General features: G+C 43.4%; 1 pseudogene; it reads left to right on the forward strand.

The window, feature by feature from the left end:
• The first annotated feature begins 1,060 nt into the window (after positions 1-1,060).
• On the forward strand, positions 1,061-13,669 carry LOC139025970 (ferroportin-like; annotated as a pseudogene).
• The last annotated feature ends 3,171 nt before the right edge of the window (positions 13,670-16,840 follow it).

Genomic DNA, 16,840 nt, shown 5'->3' on the forward strand with positions numbered 1-16,840 from the left:
GCTACTTAATGTAAAGTGTTTAGGTATAAGATCTACGTAATGTAAAGTTTTAGGGTACGAGCTACTTAATGTAAAGTTTAGGTATAAGCAAAACTTAATGTAAAGTGTTAGGTATAAGAGCTACTTAATGTAAAGTTTTAGGTGTACGAGCTACTTAATGTAAAGTGTTAGGTATAAGATCTACGTAATGTAAAGTTTTAGGTGTACGATCTACTTAATGTAAAGTGTTAGGTATAAGAGCAACTTAATGTAAAGTGTTTAGTTGTAAGAGCTGCTTAATGTAAAGTTTTAGGCATAAGAGCAACTTAACGTAACATGTTACAGTAGGTGTAAGATAACTTAATGTAAAGTGTTAGGTATAAGAGCTACTTAATGTAAAGTGTTAGGTTAAGAGCAACTATAAAGTGTTTAGTTGTAAGAGCTGCTTAATGTAAAGTGTTAGGCATAAGAGCTACTTAATGTAACGGTTACATAGGTGTAAGATCACTTAATGTAAATGTTAGTTTAAGCTGCTTAATGTAAAGTTTAGGCATAAAGCTACTTAATGTAAAGTGTTAGGTATAAGAGCAACTTAATGCTTTTGTTTTCTGATCAGAACACATCCTGGTCCAAATATGTTCAGACATACTCTGATGCCCAGTGCTTAATATTAGGTGGTTTTCCAGCTATAGATGCAGAGTGTGTCCTGTAGACTCATAATGATGTTATCTCTGGTTATTGTTCATGTTTACTGTGTGTCTCTGTTGAACTTACTCACCAGGGTCAGCCCTCATCTACCTCAGGGCCTAAATTCCTGATCTACGTCAGTGGGGCACTGTCCATGTGGGTAAGAAGCCCTTTCATGTAAGAACAATGGGTAAGGGAGCTACAAAGCCATACCGGCTGGACACTATAAGGTTTATGTCATAACCTGGTAGTGTCTTGCAAATCATTGAAAAATGGACATACTTTACATTTGTCTTTATGCCCTCTACCCTAGAAAGAGTAAAAAGCTAAAAGCAAAAGCTAAAAACCTTCTTCTCCGTCATGATGACTATTTGTCTTTCTAATAGGGTGACCGATGTGGCACTTTGCCATTTCGGTGTTCCTGATCGAGCTGTATGGACGTAACCTGCTGCTGACCGCAATATTCGGCTTGTGGTGGCGGGTCAGTGCTGCTCCTAGGGGCGTTGATTGGGGACTGGGTTGACCGCAACCCCAGGAACAAAGGTTAGACCAACAATATCTTCTATTTACAGCTATAGGGACTGATCTAGTCCCAAATGGCACCCTAAAGGTACTAAAATCTAATAGGGAATAGGATGCTATTTGGGATGCATCCTAATTTCCTGTCTCTCTGCCTCACATGGGCACTCTGCAGTTTCAAACAGTAACGAAGTTGCACCCCACCACTATTTTGGTAAATTGCTGAGGGATTTGGCTGGATAAATGTAACCACTCACAAATTCATAGATAGAGCTATGGATGCAAGTACTGACCATCCATGAGACGAACATTATAGTTGTGTATCATGTTTGAAGCTATACAGAGTTAGTTTACAATTACAACAGTAAAACAAGCGTATATTTGGGGATCTAATGGGGTACAACAGATAACTAAGCTCATGAGTCATTTATAAGTTATACTATTTTAGAATCAATGGCTATATATTATTACTTTAAAAGTCCAAAAATGAATGTGCTATAGCAACTGCAGAATGCCCCTTTAAGACCAATGATACATTTATGGTTCTGTAGAAGTCTTTATGGTTCTCTGAAATGCATTGTCCAGAATATTTTAGAGTCTTAGTTTCTTCTCCCTCCTTGGTTTTAGTGGCGCATGCATCGTTGTTGGTTCAGAACATTTCAGTGACGGTGTGTAGCATTGTGCTGATGTTGGTCTTCTTATATAAACAGTGGATTGAGAGCATTTGGGATGGCTGGTTAACTGTGAGTATATTTTTCATTTTCTCTCCCATACTGTCTAAACTCTCATGATGTGAACCAACAGTATGTTTTGGAATCAGATATGGATTCAAATAGCATTTGTATCCTTTCAAAGACTTTATCTGCACTTGATTGAGTTTGCATGGTGCAATGAACCAATGGAATAGTCCTAAAATGACAAACTCCACCCATCCAGTGCTCCAGCGTGTGCTCAATTTGAAAGAAAATGAAACTATAAACCCAGGTCTGTTGAGAATCAGCTAGATATATTATTGCAAACTGCTGTGACGGTTGCTGTTTCTCCTGCACTGTTCTGTGTCCATGTTGTTGCTGCTGCTGTTCTGAGCCTCCTGCTGCTCTGTGCTGTCATGCGTAGTAACGTGTTGCATCACAAAACTTACACAAGGTGGTTTGTTATACGGTGGTGATCGTCCTGGCAATGTGGCTAACCTAGCAAGCACAGCGCTGACCATCGCCATCCAGAGGACTGGATTGTGGTTATCACTGGATACAACCGGGGTCACCTCGCCGGTGAGACTGGCAGACCTGCCACACGCTATTACATCACGAGGGATTGTTGTTTCTGTTTCAGCTGCTGAACTGGCTGCTGGTTAAAGCACAAGGTTATCAGACACTCTAGTATTTAGTTTTTCTAGGATGTATCACATGCATTACAATAGAGTCAGAATAGTTTGATAATGTAGGCATTAGTAAAGCTGGTAACACAGATACCATATCACCACAACCAAACTAAACCCTGTACCTTTTGGTTTGATTCTGATCTGAAGGGATGAATGCTACCATGCGGCGCATCGATCAGTGACCAACATCCTGGCACCCTGGCGTGGGACAGGTCATGACCCTGGCCTCCAACGTGATCGGCTGGGCTTCATCCTGGGCTGGAACCTGGTGTCCCTCATAGTGGAGTTTATCTTCCTGTCCCGGGTCTACCGCATTGTCCCGGCGCTGTCCGTCAAACCACCCGCGCCCGAGGACGGCCAGGCCTCCCTGGAGAGACCAGCAGAGAGGACGGAGGGACTGGTGGAGAGGAGGGGGTCACAAAGGTCAGTGTCCTGGTGTCCTGGTCACTGTGTGACTGCTTCAGTAGTTGTGTGGTAAAGTAAAGTAAAGTGGATCTTACAACCTATTTCATCCAACTTTACAGTGAAGATATAGCTTTACTTTACAGTAAAATTGGATGAAATCGGTTTAAAGATAGTGAGGTCAAGAAACCTTACTCTAATTCCACAACATGCACAGCACAACAACTACCGTTCAAAAGTTTGGGGGTCCTTGTTTTTGAAAGAAAAGCAAATTCCATTAAATAACATCAAATTGATCAGAAATACGTGTATACATTGTTATTGTTGTAAATGACTATTGTAGCTGGAAACGGCATTTTTTATGGAATATCATAATGGGCTACAGAGGCCCATTATCAGCAACCATCAGTCCTGTGTTCCAATGGCACGTTGTGTTAGCTTATTCAAGTTTATAATTTTAAAAGGCTTATTGATCATTAGAAAACCCTTTTGCAATTATTTTAGCACAGCTGAAAACTGTTGTCTGATTAAAGAAACAATAAAACTGGCCTTCTTTAGACTATTGAGTATCTGGAGCATCAGCATTTGTGTGTTCATTACAGGTTCAAATGGCCAGAAAAACAAAGGACTTTTAATTTTTTTTTTTTTAAAAGGCCAGTTTTATTGCTTCCTTTAATCAGAACAACATAGTTTTCAGCTGTGCTGAACATAATTGCAAAGGTTTTCAACTTGTTTCTTTAAATGTATTTCACCTTTATTTAACCAGGTAGGCTAGTTGAGAAACAAGGTTATTTACAACTGCGGACTTGGCCAAGATAAAGCAAAGCAGGGTGCGACAAAAACAACAAAACAACAGAGTTACACATGAATAAACAAACATTAAGTCAATAATAAATAGAAAAAAGTCTAATATACTAGGTGTGTGCAAATGAGTAGGATAAGGGAGGTAAGGCACTGGAGTGATAGTTGTGCCAGAATATGAGTGCTTGCAAAGTAATATAACTGGGCTGCAAAGGAGCAAGATTATAATCAAACTAAATAACATATGGGGGATGAGGTAGTTGAGTTGATATTAAATGGCTATGCTACAGTGCAGTGATCTGTGAGCTGGCTCGATGACAGCTGGTGCTTAAAGTTAGTGAGGTAGATATGGGTCTCAAGCTTCAGTGTATTCTCAGTTTCATGTTCCAGTCATTGCAGCAGAGAAATGGAGGAAATGCGGACCAAACGAGGAATTGAGCTTTGGAAGAAGTGACCAGTGAAATAATAACCTGCTGAAGGAAGAGATGCGTGCCATGGGTGGTGCTGCTATGGTGACCTTGTGAGCTGAGATAAGGCGGGCTTTACCTAGCAAAGACTTATAGATGAACCTGGAGACACATGGTATGAGGACGAAATGAATAGGAGGCCAGCACAACGAGAGCATACAGAGCGAGTGGTGGTAGGTATATGGGGCTTTCGCGTGACAAAACGGATGGCACTTGATGCATCGATCATTTCTGTAGATGAGCTATTGAAATGACACGCAATCAAGGAATGGTTAGGATAGGTCAGTTTTACTAACCGTGAGTTGGCAGCATGAGTGAAGGATGCTTTGTTGCCGAAATAGGAAGCCAGATTCTAGATTATATTTGAATTGGAGATGCATAATGTGTAGTCTGGAAGGAAGAGTTACAAATCTTAACCAGAATTACCAGTATTTGTAGGTTGTACACATATTCTAAGTCAGAAAGGCTCCAGAGTAGTGATGTGGACGGGCGGGCAGGTTGGGCGCGATTCGTTGCAGAGCATGCATTTAGGTGTTTACTATGCATTTAAGGAGCAGTTTGGAGGCCACGGAAGGCAGAGTTGTATGCATTGAAGCTCGTCTGGAGGTCAGTTAAACACAGTGTCCAAAGAAGGGCCAGAAGTATACAGGAATGGTATTCTCTGCGATAAGGTGTATCAGAGAATCACCAGCCAGCAAGAGTCACATCAGATGTTATAAGTAGAAAAGAGTCAGGCCAGGGGATCGGAACCTATGGACCCCATAGAAACTACCAGGAGTAGGCGACAACAGGCCCTCCGAATTTGACCACATGAACTCTGTTACTGTGAGAAGTAGTTGGTGAACCAGGCGAGGCTGTCATTTGAGAAACCAAGGCTGTTGAGTCTGCCGATAAGAATGTGGTGATTGACAGAGTCGAAAGCCTTGACTAGGTCGATGAATACAGCTGCACAGTATTGTCTCTTATCGATGGCAGTTATGAAATCGTTTAGGACATTGAGCGTGGCTGAGGTGCACCCATGACCAGCTCGGAAGCCAGATTGCATAGCGGAGAAGGTACGGTGGGATTCAAAATGGTCGGTGATCTGTTTGTTAACTTGCCTTTCCAAGACCTTAGAAAGGCAGGGTAGGATAGATATAAGTATGTAGCAGTTTGGGTCTAGAGTGTCTCCCCCTTTGAACAGCTTTCCAATCTTTGGGGATCTCAGACGATATGAAAGAAAGGTTGAGCAGGCTAGTAATAGGGGTTGCAACAATTTTGGCAGATAATTTTTGAAAGAGAGGGTCCAGATTGTCTAGCCCGGCTGATTTGTAGGGATCCAGATTGTGCAGCTCTTTCAGAACATCAGCTATCTGGATTTGGGTGAATGGGAAATGAGCGAGGTTTGGGCAAGTTGCTGTGGGGGGTGCAGGGCTGTTGACCGGGGTAAGGGTAGCCAGGTGGAAAGCATGGCCAGCCGTAGAAAAATTCTTATTGAAATTCTCAATTATTGTGGATTTATCGGTAGTGACAGTGTTTCCTAGCCTCAGTGCAGTGGGCAGCTAGGAGGAGGTGCTCATATTCTCCATGGACTTTACAGTGTCCCAGAACCTTTTGGAGTTTGTGCTACAGGATGCAAATTTCTGTTTGAAAAAGCTAGCCTTTGCTTTCCTAACTGCCTGTGTATATTGGTTCCTAACTTCCCTGAGAAGTTGTATATCGCGGGGGCTATTCGATGCTAATGCAGTACGCCACAGGATATTTTTTTGCTGGTCAAGGGCATTCAGGTCTGGAGTGAACCAAGGGCTATATCTGTTCCTGGTTCAACATTTTTTGAACGGGGCATGCTTATTTAAAATGGTGAGGAAGGCACTTTTAAAGAATAACCAGGCATTCTCTACTGACGGAATGAGGTCAATATCCTTCCAGGATATCCGGGCCAGGTCGATTYGAAAGGCCTGCTCGCTGAAGTGTTTTAGGGAGCGTTTGACACTGATGAGGGGTGGTCGTTTGACAGCAGACCCATTACGGACGCAGGCAATGAGGCAGTGATCGCTGAGATCCTGGTTGAAGACAACAGAGGTGTATTTGGAGGGCAGGTTGGTTAGGATGATATCTATGAGGGTGGCCATGTTTACGGATTTGGGGTTGTACCTGGTAGGTTCATTGATAATTTGATATTGAGGGCATCAAACTTAGATTGTAGGATGGCCGGGGTGTTAAGCATGTCCCAGTTTAGGTCACCTAACAGGTCACCTAACAGCAACAGCTCTGAAGATAGATGTGGGGCAATCAATTCACATATGGTGTCCAGGGCACAGCTGGGGGCAGAAGGTGGTTTATAGCAAGCGGCAACGGTGAGTGACTTGTTTCTGGAAAGGTGGATTTTTAAAAGTAGAAGCTCTAATTGTTTGGGCACAGACCTGGATAGTAAGACAGAACTCTGCGGGCTATCTCTGTAGTAGATTGCAACTCCGACCCCTTTGGCAATTCTATCGTGTCGGAAAATGTTATAGTTAGGGATGGAKATTTCTGGGTTTTTGGTGGTCTTCCTAAGCCAGGATTCAGACACGGCTAGGACATCCGGGTTGGCAGAGTGTGCTAAAGCAGTGAATAAAACAAACTTAGGGATGAGGCTTCTAATGTTAACATGCATTTACGGTTACAGAAGTCAACAAATGAGAGCGCCTGGGGAATGGGAGTGGAGCTAGGCACTGCAGGGCCTGGATTAACCTCTACATCACCAGAGGAACAGAGGAGGAGTAGGATAAGGGTATGGCTAAAGGCTATAAGAACTGGTCGTCTAGTACGTTCGGAACAGAGAGTTAAAGGAGCAGGTTTCTTGGCATGGTAGAATTGGTTCAAGGCATAATTAACAGACAACGGTATGGTAGGATGTGAATACAGTGGAGGTAAACCTATGCATTGAGTGAATATGAGAGATATTATCTCTAGAAACATAATTTAAATCAGGTGAGGTCACCGCATGTGTGGGAGGTGTGGGAGGGTTAGCTAAGGCGTATTGAGCAGGGCTAGAGGCTCTACAGTGAAATAAGGCAATGATCACTAACCAAAACAGCAATGGACAAGGCATATTGATATCAGGGAGAGGCATGCGTAGCCGAGTGATCATAGGGGTCCAGTGAGTAGCTCGGCGGGCTGGAGACACAGCCATTCAGACAGCTTGCGGGCCGTGGCTAGCAAGCTAGCAGAATGGCCTTAGAGGGACGTTGCGACGGAAGAAGTCTGTTGTAGCCCCCTCGTGCTGTTATGTCGGCAGACTAGTCGTGATGGATCAGCAGGGCTCTGTGTGGTAAAAGGGTCCAGGCAAATTGGCAAAATAGGTATAGTGGCCAAAGAATTTGTCCGATGGGCCTCTTCAGCTAACAGTCCGATATGCTCTAGACAGCTAGCGGGCCGCGGCTAGCAGGCTAGCAGATGGGCATTCAGGGGACGTCGCGATGGAGGAGCCAGTTGAAAAAAAAKCTCAGGTAAATTACGTCAGTAGTCCAGTCGTGATGGAATCGGCGGGGCTCCGTGTCGGCAGTCAAAGGGTTCCAGGCCAATTGGCAAAGGAGTGGCTGATGGACCTCTTCCGCTAGCCAGGAGATGGGCCTTGCAAAGGCTAGCTCCAGGCTAATTGGTTCTTGCTTCAGGACAGAAACGTTAGCCAGGAGTGGTCACTCGGAATAGCAGCTAGCTAGCTGTGATGATCCAGGTGAAAAGGTTCAGAGCTTGCGGTAGGAATCCGGAGATATGGAGAAAAATATGTCCGATTTGCTCGGGTTTGAGTCGCGCTGTGCAGACTGGCAAGAGTTGTCTGGGCTAAAGGTTAGCTGATGACTGCTAGCAGTGGCTAGCTGACTACTAGCTAGTAGCTAGTTAGCTGGCTAGCTTCTGTTTAGGGTTCCGGTTCAAAAGTAAAGAAAATAGCAGATTCACACCACATTGGGTGAGGCGGATTGCAGGAGAGTATGTTGAAGTTGAGGTTAAGAAAAATATTTTAAAAAATATATGCAAAGAAAAAAGATATAAAAAGATATATACACGGGACACAACAAGACGAGGACAAAGACGTCTGACTGCTACGCCATCTTGGAAACACTTTAGATCATGATCTAATGATCATTTAGCCTTTTAAAATTATAAACTTGGATTAGCTAACGCAACGRGCCATTGGAACACAGGAGTGATGGTTGCTGATAATGGGCCTCTGTACGCCTATGTAGATATTCCATGGAAAATCAGCTGTTTCCAGCTACAATAGTCATTTACAACATTAACAATGTCTACACTGTATTTCTAATATATCTAATGTTATTTTAATGGAAAAAATATGTGCTTTTCTTTCAAAAACAAGGTGACAGCGAACTTTTGAACGGTAGTGTACATGCTTGTTCATCTCTATGGAAACGTAGTATTACTTGAAAACACTGTTGCCTTAAGTTAGTTAATGGATGATGTTAGTAGCTTGACTAATGCTTGTCCTCTCCCTCTCAGTAGATCATTGTTAGTATCATGACTGATGCTTGTCCTCTCCCTCTCAGTAGATCATTGTTAGTATCATGACTAATGCTTGTCCTCTCCCTCTCAGTAGAGCATTGTAGTAATCAGACTAATGCTTGTCCTCTCAGTAGATCATTTTATAGCATGACTGATGCTTGTCCTCCTCAGTAGAATCATTATTAGTATCATGACTAATGCTTGGTCCTCTCAGTAAGATATTGTTAGTAGCATGACTGATGCTTGTCCTCTCCCTCAGTAGATCATTATTTAGTAGCATGACTGATGCTTGTCCTCTCAGTAGATCATTGTTAGTACATGACTAGATGCTTGTCCTCTCCCTCTCAGTAAGACATTGTTAGTATCATGACTAATGCTTGTCCCTCTCAGTAGATCATTTTAGTAATCATGACTGATGCTTGTCCTCTCCCAGTAGATCATTGTTAGTATCATGACTAATGCTTGTCCTCTCCTCTCAGTAGATCATTGTTAGTATCATGACTGATGCTTGTCCTCTCAGTAGATCATTGTTAGTAAGCTTGACTGATGCTTGTCCTCTCATCCAGTAGAGCATTGTTAGTAGCTTGACTGATGCTTGTCCTCTCCTCAGTAGATCATTTTTAGTATCATGATGATGCTTGTCCTCTCAGTAGATCATTGTTAGTAGCTTGACTGATGCTTGTCCTCTCCCTCTCAGTAGATCATTGTTAGTATCATGACTGATGCTTGTCCTCTCCCTCTCAGTAGATGCATTGTTAGTATCATGACTGATGCTTGTCTCTCCTCTGCCAGTAGATCATTGTTAGTAATCATCATGACTGATGCTTGTCCTCTCAGTAGATCATTGTTAGTATCATGACTGATGCTTGTCCTCTCAGTAGATCATTGTTAGTATCATGACTGATGCGTGTCCTCTCAGTAGATCATTGTTAGTAGCATGACTGATTCTTGTCCTCTCCCTCTCAGTAGAGCATTGTTAGTAGCATGACTGATGCTTGTCCTCTCAGTAGAGCATTGTTAGTAGCATGACTGATTCTTGTCCTCTACCTCTCAGTAGAGCAAAGTGAGGTGGTGACATCAGCCCCGGGCCTCAGTGATGACGACATGAGCCTGAACCTCAAGGAGATCACCAACCTGCCTCTGTGTTTCGGACGCTTCCGCTGGCTGCTGAGCACCTGTAAGGATGGCTGGAGGGCCTACTACCGCCAGGATGTCTTCCTGGCTGGGATGGGCCTGGCCTTCCTCTACACAACTGTCCTGGGCTTCGATTGCATCACCACGGGCTACGCCTACACCCAGGGCATCAGTGGCTCCCTGCTCAGTCTTCTGATGGGGGTCTCGGCTATAACAGGCCTCATGGGCACCGTCATGTTCACCAAGCTGAGGAAGGCCTACGGTTTAGTCAACACAGGCATCATCTCCAGCTGTCTCCATCTTTGCTGTCTGCTGCTGTGTGTGTGTTCTGTGTTCGCCCCCGGCAGCCCCATGGACCTCCGCCTGCTCATGCCCTTCCTGGACGCCAACGCCAACTCGACGTTGGCGGCGGCCGGGGGGATGGTGGAGGGCCAGAGGCAGAAACACACCTACCCGATGCGGGGTGGCATTAATCAGCCGCTGCTGCCCGACCGCTCGTCCATCCACTGGACCAACAACACGGTGCTGTTTGAGAATATGCCATCAGGCATGGAGCCAGACTCCTACATCTCTATAATCCTGCTGTTCTTGGGGGTCATCACAGCACGCATCGGTGAGTAAGAGGGACGACCAGGCCCAGGCCCTTCACAATTGGATTGAGTTGCTGATCCACAGCTTAACAATAGCAACTGTATTATGCTTGTTTCTAACATAGGCTGTGGGTATTCAGTTCTTTTGAGACTCAACAGTAAATTAGTTCAAATAGTGTTGGAAGATAATCATTTTTGTATTATACCGTAATTTTTTTTACCAGTTTTGATGACAGAGTGCCTGACTGAATAGAGACTAGTGCCATGGCTCCATAGTCTAGTTGTCTATCTATATAGACTATAGTATAGGGGTCTATCTATATAGACCATAGTCTAGTTGTCTATCTATATAGACTATAGTCTAGTGGTCTATCTATATAGACTATAGTCTAGTGGTCTATCTATATAGACTATAGTCTAGTGGTCTATCTATATAGACTATAGTATAGTGGTCTATTTATATGGACTATATTATAGTGGTCTATCTGTATAGACCACTATGGTCTATCTGTATAGATCACAGTGTAGTAGTCTATCTGTATAGACCATAGTGTAGTTGTCTATCTGTGTAGACCAGAGTGTAGTAGTCTATCTGTGTAGATCATAGTGTAGTAGTCTATCTGTGTAGACCTAGGTAGTATATCGTGTGTAGACCATTGTGTAGTAGTCTATCTGCAGTAGACCATAGTGTTGTAGTGTATTTGTATGACCATAGTGAGTGTCTATCTGTGAGACCATAGTGTAGTAGTCTATCTGTGTAGACCATAGTGTAGTAGTCTATCTGTATAAGACCATAGTGTAGTAGTCATCTGTGTAGACCATAGTGTAGTAGTCTATCTGTATAGACCATAGTGTAGTAGTCTATCTGTATAGACCATGTGTATAGTCAGTAGACCATAGTAGTAGTCTATCTGTTAGACCATAGTGTGTAGTATCTACTGCATAGACTAGTGTGTAGTCTATCTGCATAGACCATAGTGTTGTATGTATTTTGTATAGACCATAGTGTAGTAGTCTATCTGTGTAGACCATAGTGTAGTAGTCTATCTGTGTAGACCATAGTGTAGTAGTCTATCTGGATAGACCATAGTGTAGTAGTCTATCTGTGTAGACCATAGTGTAGTAGTCTATCTGTATAGACCATAGTGGAGTAGTCTATCTGTATAGACCAAAGCAACCACTGACCATTGTCTGTGTATCCTGTGTGTTTCCAGGTCTGTTCCTTTGACCTGACCGTGACCCAGCTGCTTCAGGAGAACATCTGTGAGTCAGAACGTGGTGTGGTCAACGGGGTCCAGAGCTCCATGAACTACCTGATGGACCTCCTCCACTTCTCATGGTCATCTCTGCTCCGCAGCCCCAGCACTTTGGCATCCTGGTCATCATCTCTGTACTGTTCATCACCACGGGACACACCATGTACTTCCTATACGCACGCAAAGCCAAGAGAAAACCTGCTGGACGCCTGGACACGTAGGGAGGCCGTGTGGCTTTCTGCCAACAAGCATGGCCCAAAGACTCCACTCTGCCTGCGCCTGCCTGTGAAGTCTCTTCTCTCTTGTTCCCTCTGCGCTCTCATTGCTAGGCAACAATACAACCGTAACACTCCTTCCCCCATCAGCCATTCATTCATTTCAGCACAACACAGCAAGTGTCTGTCGTGTCCTCCCCAACCTGGTTGCTATCTCCTGCATGGTCAGGTGTAGTATGGCCAAGTGCTAAGGTACAGTAACAAACTAGAACTCAGGGTAACTAGAGTAGGATCCACCTTTTCCTTCTGTACATAGGTTGAGGTGGTCGCAACAGATGCGGTGTGGTCCCTGCCGTGGTAGGTTCTCCACCTTAGTGTTGGTCCCTACCGTGGTAGGTTCTCCCACCTTATTGTTGGTCTCCCACCGTGGTAGGTTCTTCCCACCTTAGTGTTGGTCACCCACCGTGGTAGTTCTCACCCCAGTGTTGGTCTCCCACCGTGGTAGGTTCTCACCCCAGTGTTGGTCTCCCACCTCAGTGTTGGTCCCCCACCGTGGTAGGTTCTCACCCCAGTGTTGGTCTCCCACCTCAGTGTTGGTCCCCCACCGTGGTAGGTTCTCCCACCTCAGGAAAAGGGCACAGAGGGCAGGCTGAGGCAGCAGCCGCAGCAGCAGAACACGCTTTTCCAGCAATTTTAGATTACTGCAAGAGCTTTGTTATGGCAGTCTGTTAACCTACTCAGAGTTTGGATGGGAGTTGGATGGATGGATGGATTGGTGTATTTTTCTAACCTTCACACAGTAAAGAACTGGGCATGGTGAAGCAGGTGACAGTAACAAAAAGAAGAAGAAACGAGACTTAACAACTTTAACAAGTGGCAAACATGTTACTGCTCCGTCCACTTGGAAATAATCCAGGAAGTCCAAAAGGAAAAGTAAAGGGAAGTTGGTGTCAGATTGTGAGATAGTGAAGATTATAAAGGAGCCCCCCTTGATGGACAGAAGAGGAAGGCTGTAGTGGCATCTTCTCCTGGTCTGTTTCTCTGTGGATGAATCAGGCAGACATGTGCCTAGCTTTCAAATCAATCACTAAGACACATTTCAGTGCCTATTGATTAACACATTATATCATTAAAAAAWATATATAATTTAAACCGGATCGCAGGAACGTATCATAAGAACATAAAGATAGTAAGAAAAAGAAAAACATGCATTGAAATCAGAGGAAACCAAAATGACCATGATCGCTTGTGTACTTAGATAACTGAAAATAGCTTCCAAATTGTAAATGCTTTTCCTTCACATAGAAACAGAGTGATATTAATGCAGTTTGACAAATTTATAGCAAACAGATTTTTACCTCCTCTTTCATTTTGTGACCTGTTTTGAGATCAGTGTTTAGTAGATTGATAGGTCTATATGATTCTGGATTAAGGCAGTGTTGTATTACACTAGAACACCTACGCACCCTGTTTCCTTGTTGTTCTCATGAACTAAAACCTTACCTCAGTACAGTACAAGAAAACCGTGTTTGAAAAACTGACTTGGACATGTCTCAGCTATGTACGGCCATCTCCTTTCTGTAGTGGCAATACCATCAAAGTTGAACTCGTTGTCATGCAAACAGCACCACATTACAATTTATTTGTTTTTATATCATATTTTCCTGTGACGTATTGTTCACTTACATCTATAATTTGTTGTCCTTTTCTGTTTCAGACTGTTATTTATGATGACAATAAACACAGATTAAGATGTCTTTGTATTTTGACTTGAAATGTTTTGTTACCATCATTTCCCTCTATTCACCAAAGCTCATTACGAACTGATTTGGATGTCTAAAAGTCATAGTTATGATGAGTCCAGGGGGTTTCTGGGAGTTTTTCAGTCACGAGTTCCGTAAATTTCCAATAATTCTGAGAGCACATGAACGCAGCATCATAAATGACAGTCAGTATACAGTTCATGTACTGCACTACGTTTTGTCCAGGAGAAGACTCCTAAACGCCCCTCACTGCATGCCAAGCACCGAACAGGTCTGCCTCTGACCCTACCCAGTCCCAGTTAATCCCCTCCATAAATAAAGGCACCATTTCAACCTTCCTGAGTTAATGTTCTAGTTGGATCCTTTCCCAGAGAATAGGCTACCTCATGACTCTAACAATATTAATAAAGCCACCATTTCAACCTTCCTGAGTTAATGTTCTAGTTGGATCCTTTCCCAGATTATAGGCTACCTCATGACTCTAACAATATGAATACTGCCTGTCCCTTGTGGATCTTGTGCATATTTAATGGTGACATTTCCCAGATCTTGGCTCCCATACTGGCATAAGGCATTAGAGATTCTGCTGACGGGCTCGCGGAGCGGATCTTACTGAGCTTGCATTTTGACCGCTGGAGAGAAGACAGGATGTTCAGAAATAGAACCACAGGTGAAGCCCCGTCCCCAATTAATCAGGAAGTAGGAAGTAGGCCTAGTGCTGCCACCACTCTATATCACAGAGCGAGAGAGAAAGAGATAGAGAGAGAGAGAGAGATGAAGAGAAAGAAAGAGAGAGAGATGAAGAGGGAGAGATAGAAAGAGAGACAGAGAGAAAGAGAGAGAGAGGGAGAGAGATGAAGAGGAAGGAGGAAGAACAGGAGGAGATCAGGCTGTGGCAATTATCTCAACACTCTTTTTTTAGTAATATAATTGCGAGGCAAATTCACCTGCAATGACTCTCATGGCCAGCAGAGGTCAATGTCACTCTGGGATGTCAAGTACAAAAAATCTCCAAGTAAAGCTGTCAATTGGGATTGCTTCAGGCAGTGTGCAATATTACCCAACAATATACCCAATTTAATGCTGTAGTGGATCCTCAAAGGTGCTAAACTCTCAGGGGCTGTCACGAGCTGTCAGAGGAGATAATTCTGGTCAGGGATGGATTTATCTTCGGGACCAACACAGACTAACGAGGCAGTCCAACTCACTGTCAATCTGGATTCAATCCAACAAATGGCAAAATGGACTGATACCTCAACTTTATTCTGTCCCTATTAATAAAGTGTCAACTCTTATGATCACAATAACATACCATCGTCTTGATATTACTGTTACAGTATCTTCATTGTATTATGACATTATACTAATSGTATGAATCCATGTATGATATTGTACAATATCAAATATCATCAGTTCAGTTATTGAAGGGAATTTAAAATGACATGAGACAGAGATGGTGTAGCTTGACAGAGAGATGGGGGAGTTGGAGTGAGTCTGATCACTTTCTCTTCTTAGTGATGGATCCACATTTACATAATGGATACCTGGAGGAAAAGGAGGCGGTTCAGGCATTTCCAGTTTCAGTCAAGGGGAGGGTGAAGTGTTTTTAAATCCAGCCCAGGGGAGGGTGAAGTGTTTTTAAATCCAGCCCAGGGGAGGGTCATGTCATTTGTAATTGAAGAAATGTCTATATTTATCCGTGTTTTAGAATTAGTTGCTTATTAAGCTATATATCGATGTGTGCCTGATGYCGCSCCTCACCTCTGATTCTCCACTGGGCGTGCAATATCAAATGCACCTATTGGCTATTTAGTGTGGTCTCAATCACATGACCCATGGGCTATAGACTATAGGCTATGAAGTGCATGCTGGGAGAAGCACAAAGCAAAGTTCTATCTCTAAGATAGCTGCTGGGATGGTGTCAATAAAACTAGGCTGCATTACACACTGAAATGGATATTCCAACCCTGAGCCCCGGCCTGCTCTTGCTGATCAACAAAATGTTTTTTGTGCTGCCTAACCAATGGCTGYGCTGTGTAGGCTTACAGGGTAACCAATGGCTGTGCTGTGTAGGCCTACAGTGGCAGTTCAGGAGGAGAATCAAAGGCTTCTTCTGAAAATCATTTTGGATTAGGCCTTGCATGTGGACTAGCCAATAGCCTATGTTCTGTTAAGTTTGAGAAGGAGAGTGTGAAGATCATGAGGAGCACCGGAGGTCAACTTTGATAGCTTGCCACTACTATAAATGATTTGATTAAAAACAATATGTTTCTTACCCATGATGTATTTATCAGAGTTAYTGACCTCACAATAAGACAGATTCAAGTAATTGACATKGTGGTGCTGAAACTTGAAGCAGCAGCGGCAGAACAATCAATCAGAAATGGACAGCTCATGGTGCTGAAAGAAGGCAAATTCCAGTAGGCATAATTCATTTAAACCATCTTCATTTGAATTAGACTTTACTAACAACAAGAGGGCTTTGTGTTGGAGCCTATTTCTTCCTATTTAAGAAATAGGAGGTAGGCYTACCTGTTTGACAAACAAAATTAGGCTTTTGACTGCTATATCCATAGATTTGTAGGTCAATTCCTCCACCCACCATGCACTCTTTAAATAGCYTACCTGTCAGTGAAGGGCTGTTAAGATAAAACCAAGACTCCAAATGAGAGGGTATGAGAGGGTATGAGAGGGTATGCCATAGGCCTACTTTAAAAAAAAGAAAATGGCAAAAAAGCACAGTGTTAGGAGTGTGTATTGGAGGCGAAGTCAGGTGCAGGAGAGCAGAGTGTAGTGAACAGGCACACTTTTTATTCCGGTCAAAATGACAGCACAAAATAAGATAAAATGTGCCCAAAACACGGAACATAGACAAAAAGTAATGCRCATAACAATATCCACAATATCAAAATGCACGTAACACAAACAATCCTACACAAAGACATGATGGGGAACAGAGGAATAAATACATATGGATTGATTGGGGAATGAAAACCAGGTGTGCAGGGAACAAGACAAAACAAATGGATACATGAAAGAAGGAGCGGCGATGGCTAGAAAGCCGGTGACGTCGACCACCGAACGCCGCCCGAACAAGGAGAGGAGCCGACTTCGGCGGAAGTCGTGACACACAGGCCTACCCTTTTTTATCTTATGGATACGAT

This window comes from Salvelinus sp. IW2-2015, unplaced genomic scaffold, assembly GCF_002910315.2.
Source record: "Salvelinus sp. IW2-2015 unplaced genomic scaffold, ASM291031v2 Un_scaffold3660, whole genome shotgun sequence".
In the NCBI taxonomy this organism is placed as follows: domain Eukaryota; kingdom Metazoa; phylum Chordata; class Actinopteri; order Salmoniformes; family Salmonidae; genus Salvelinus; species Salvelinus sp. IW2-2015.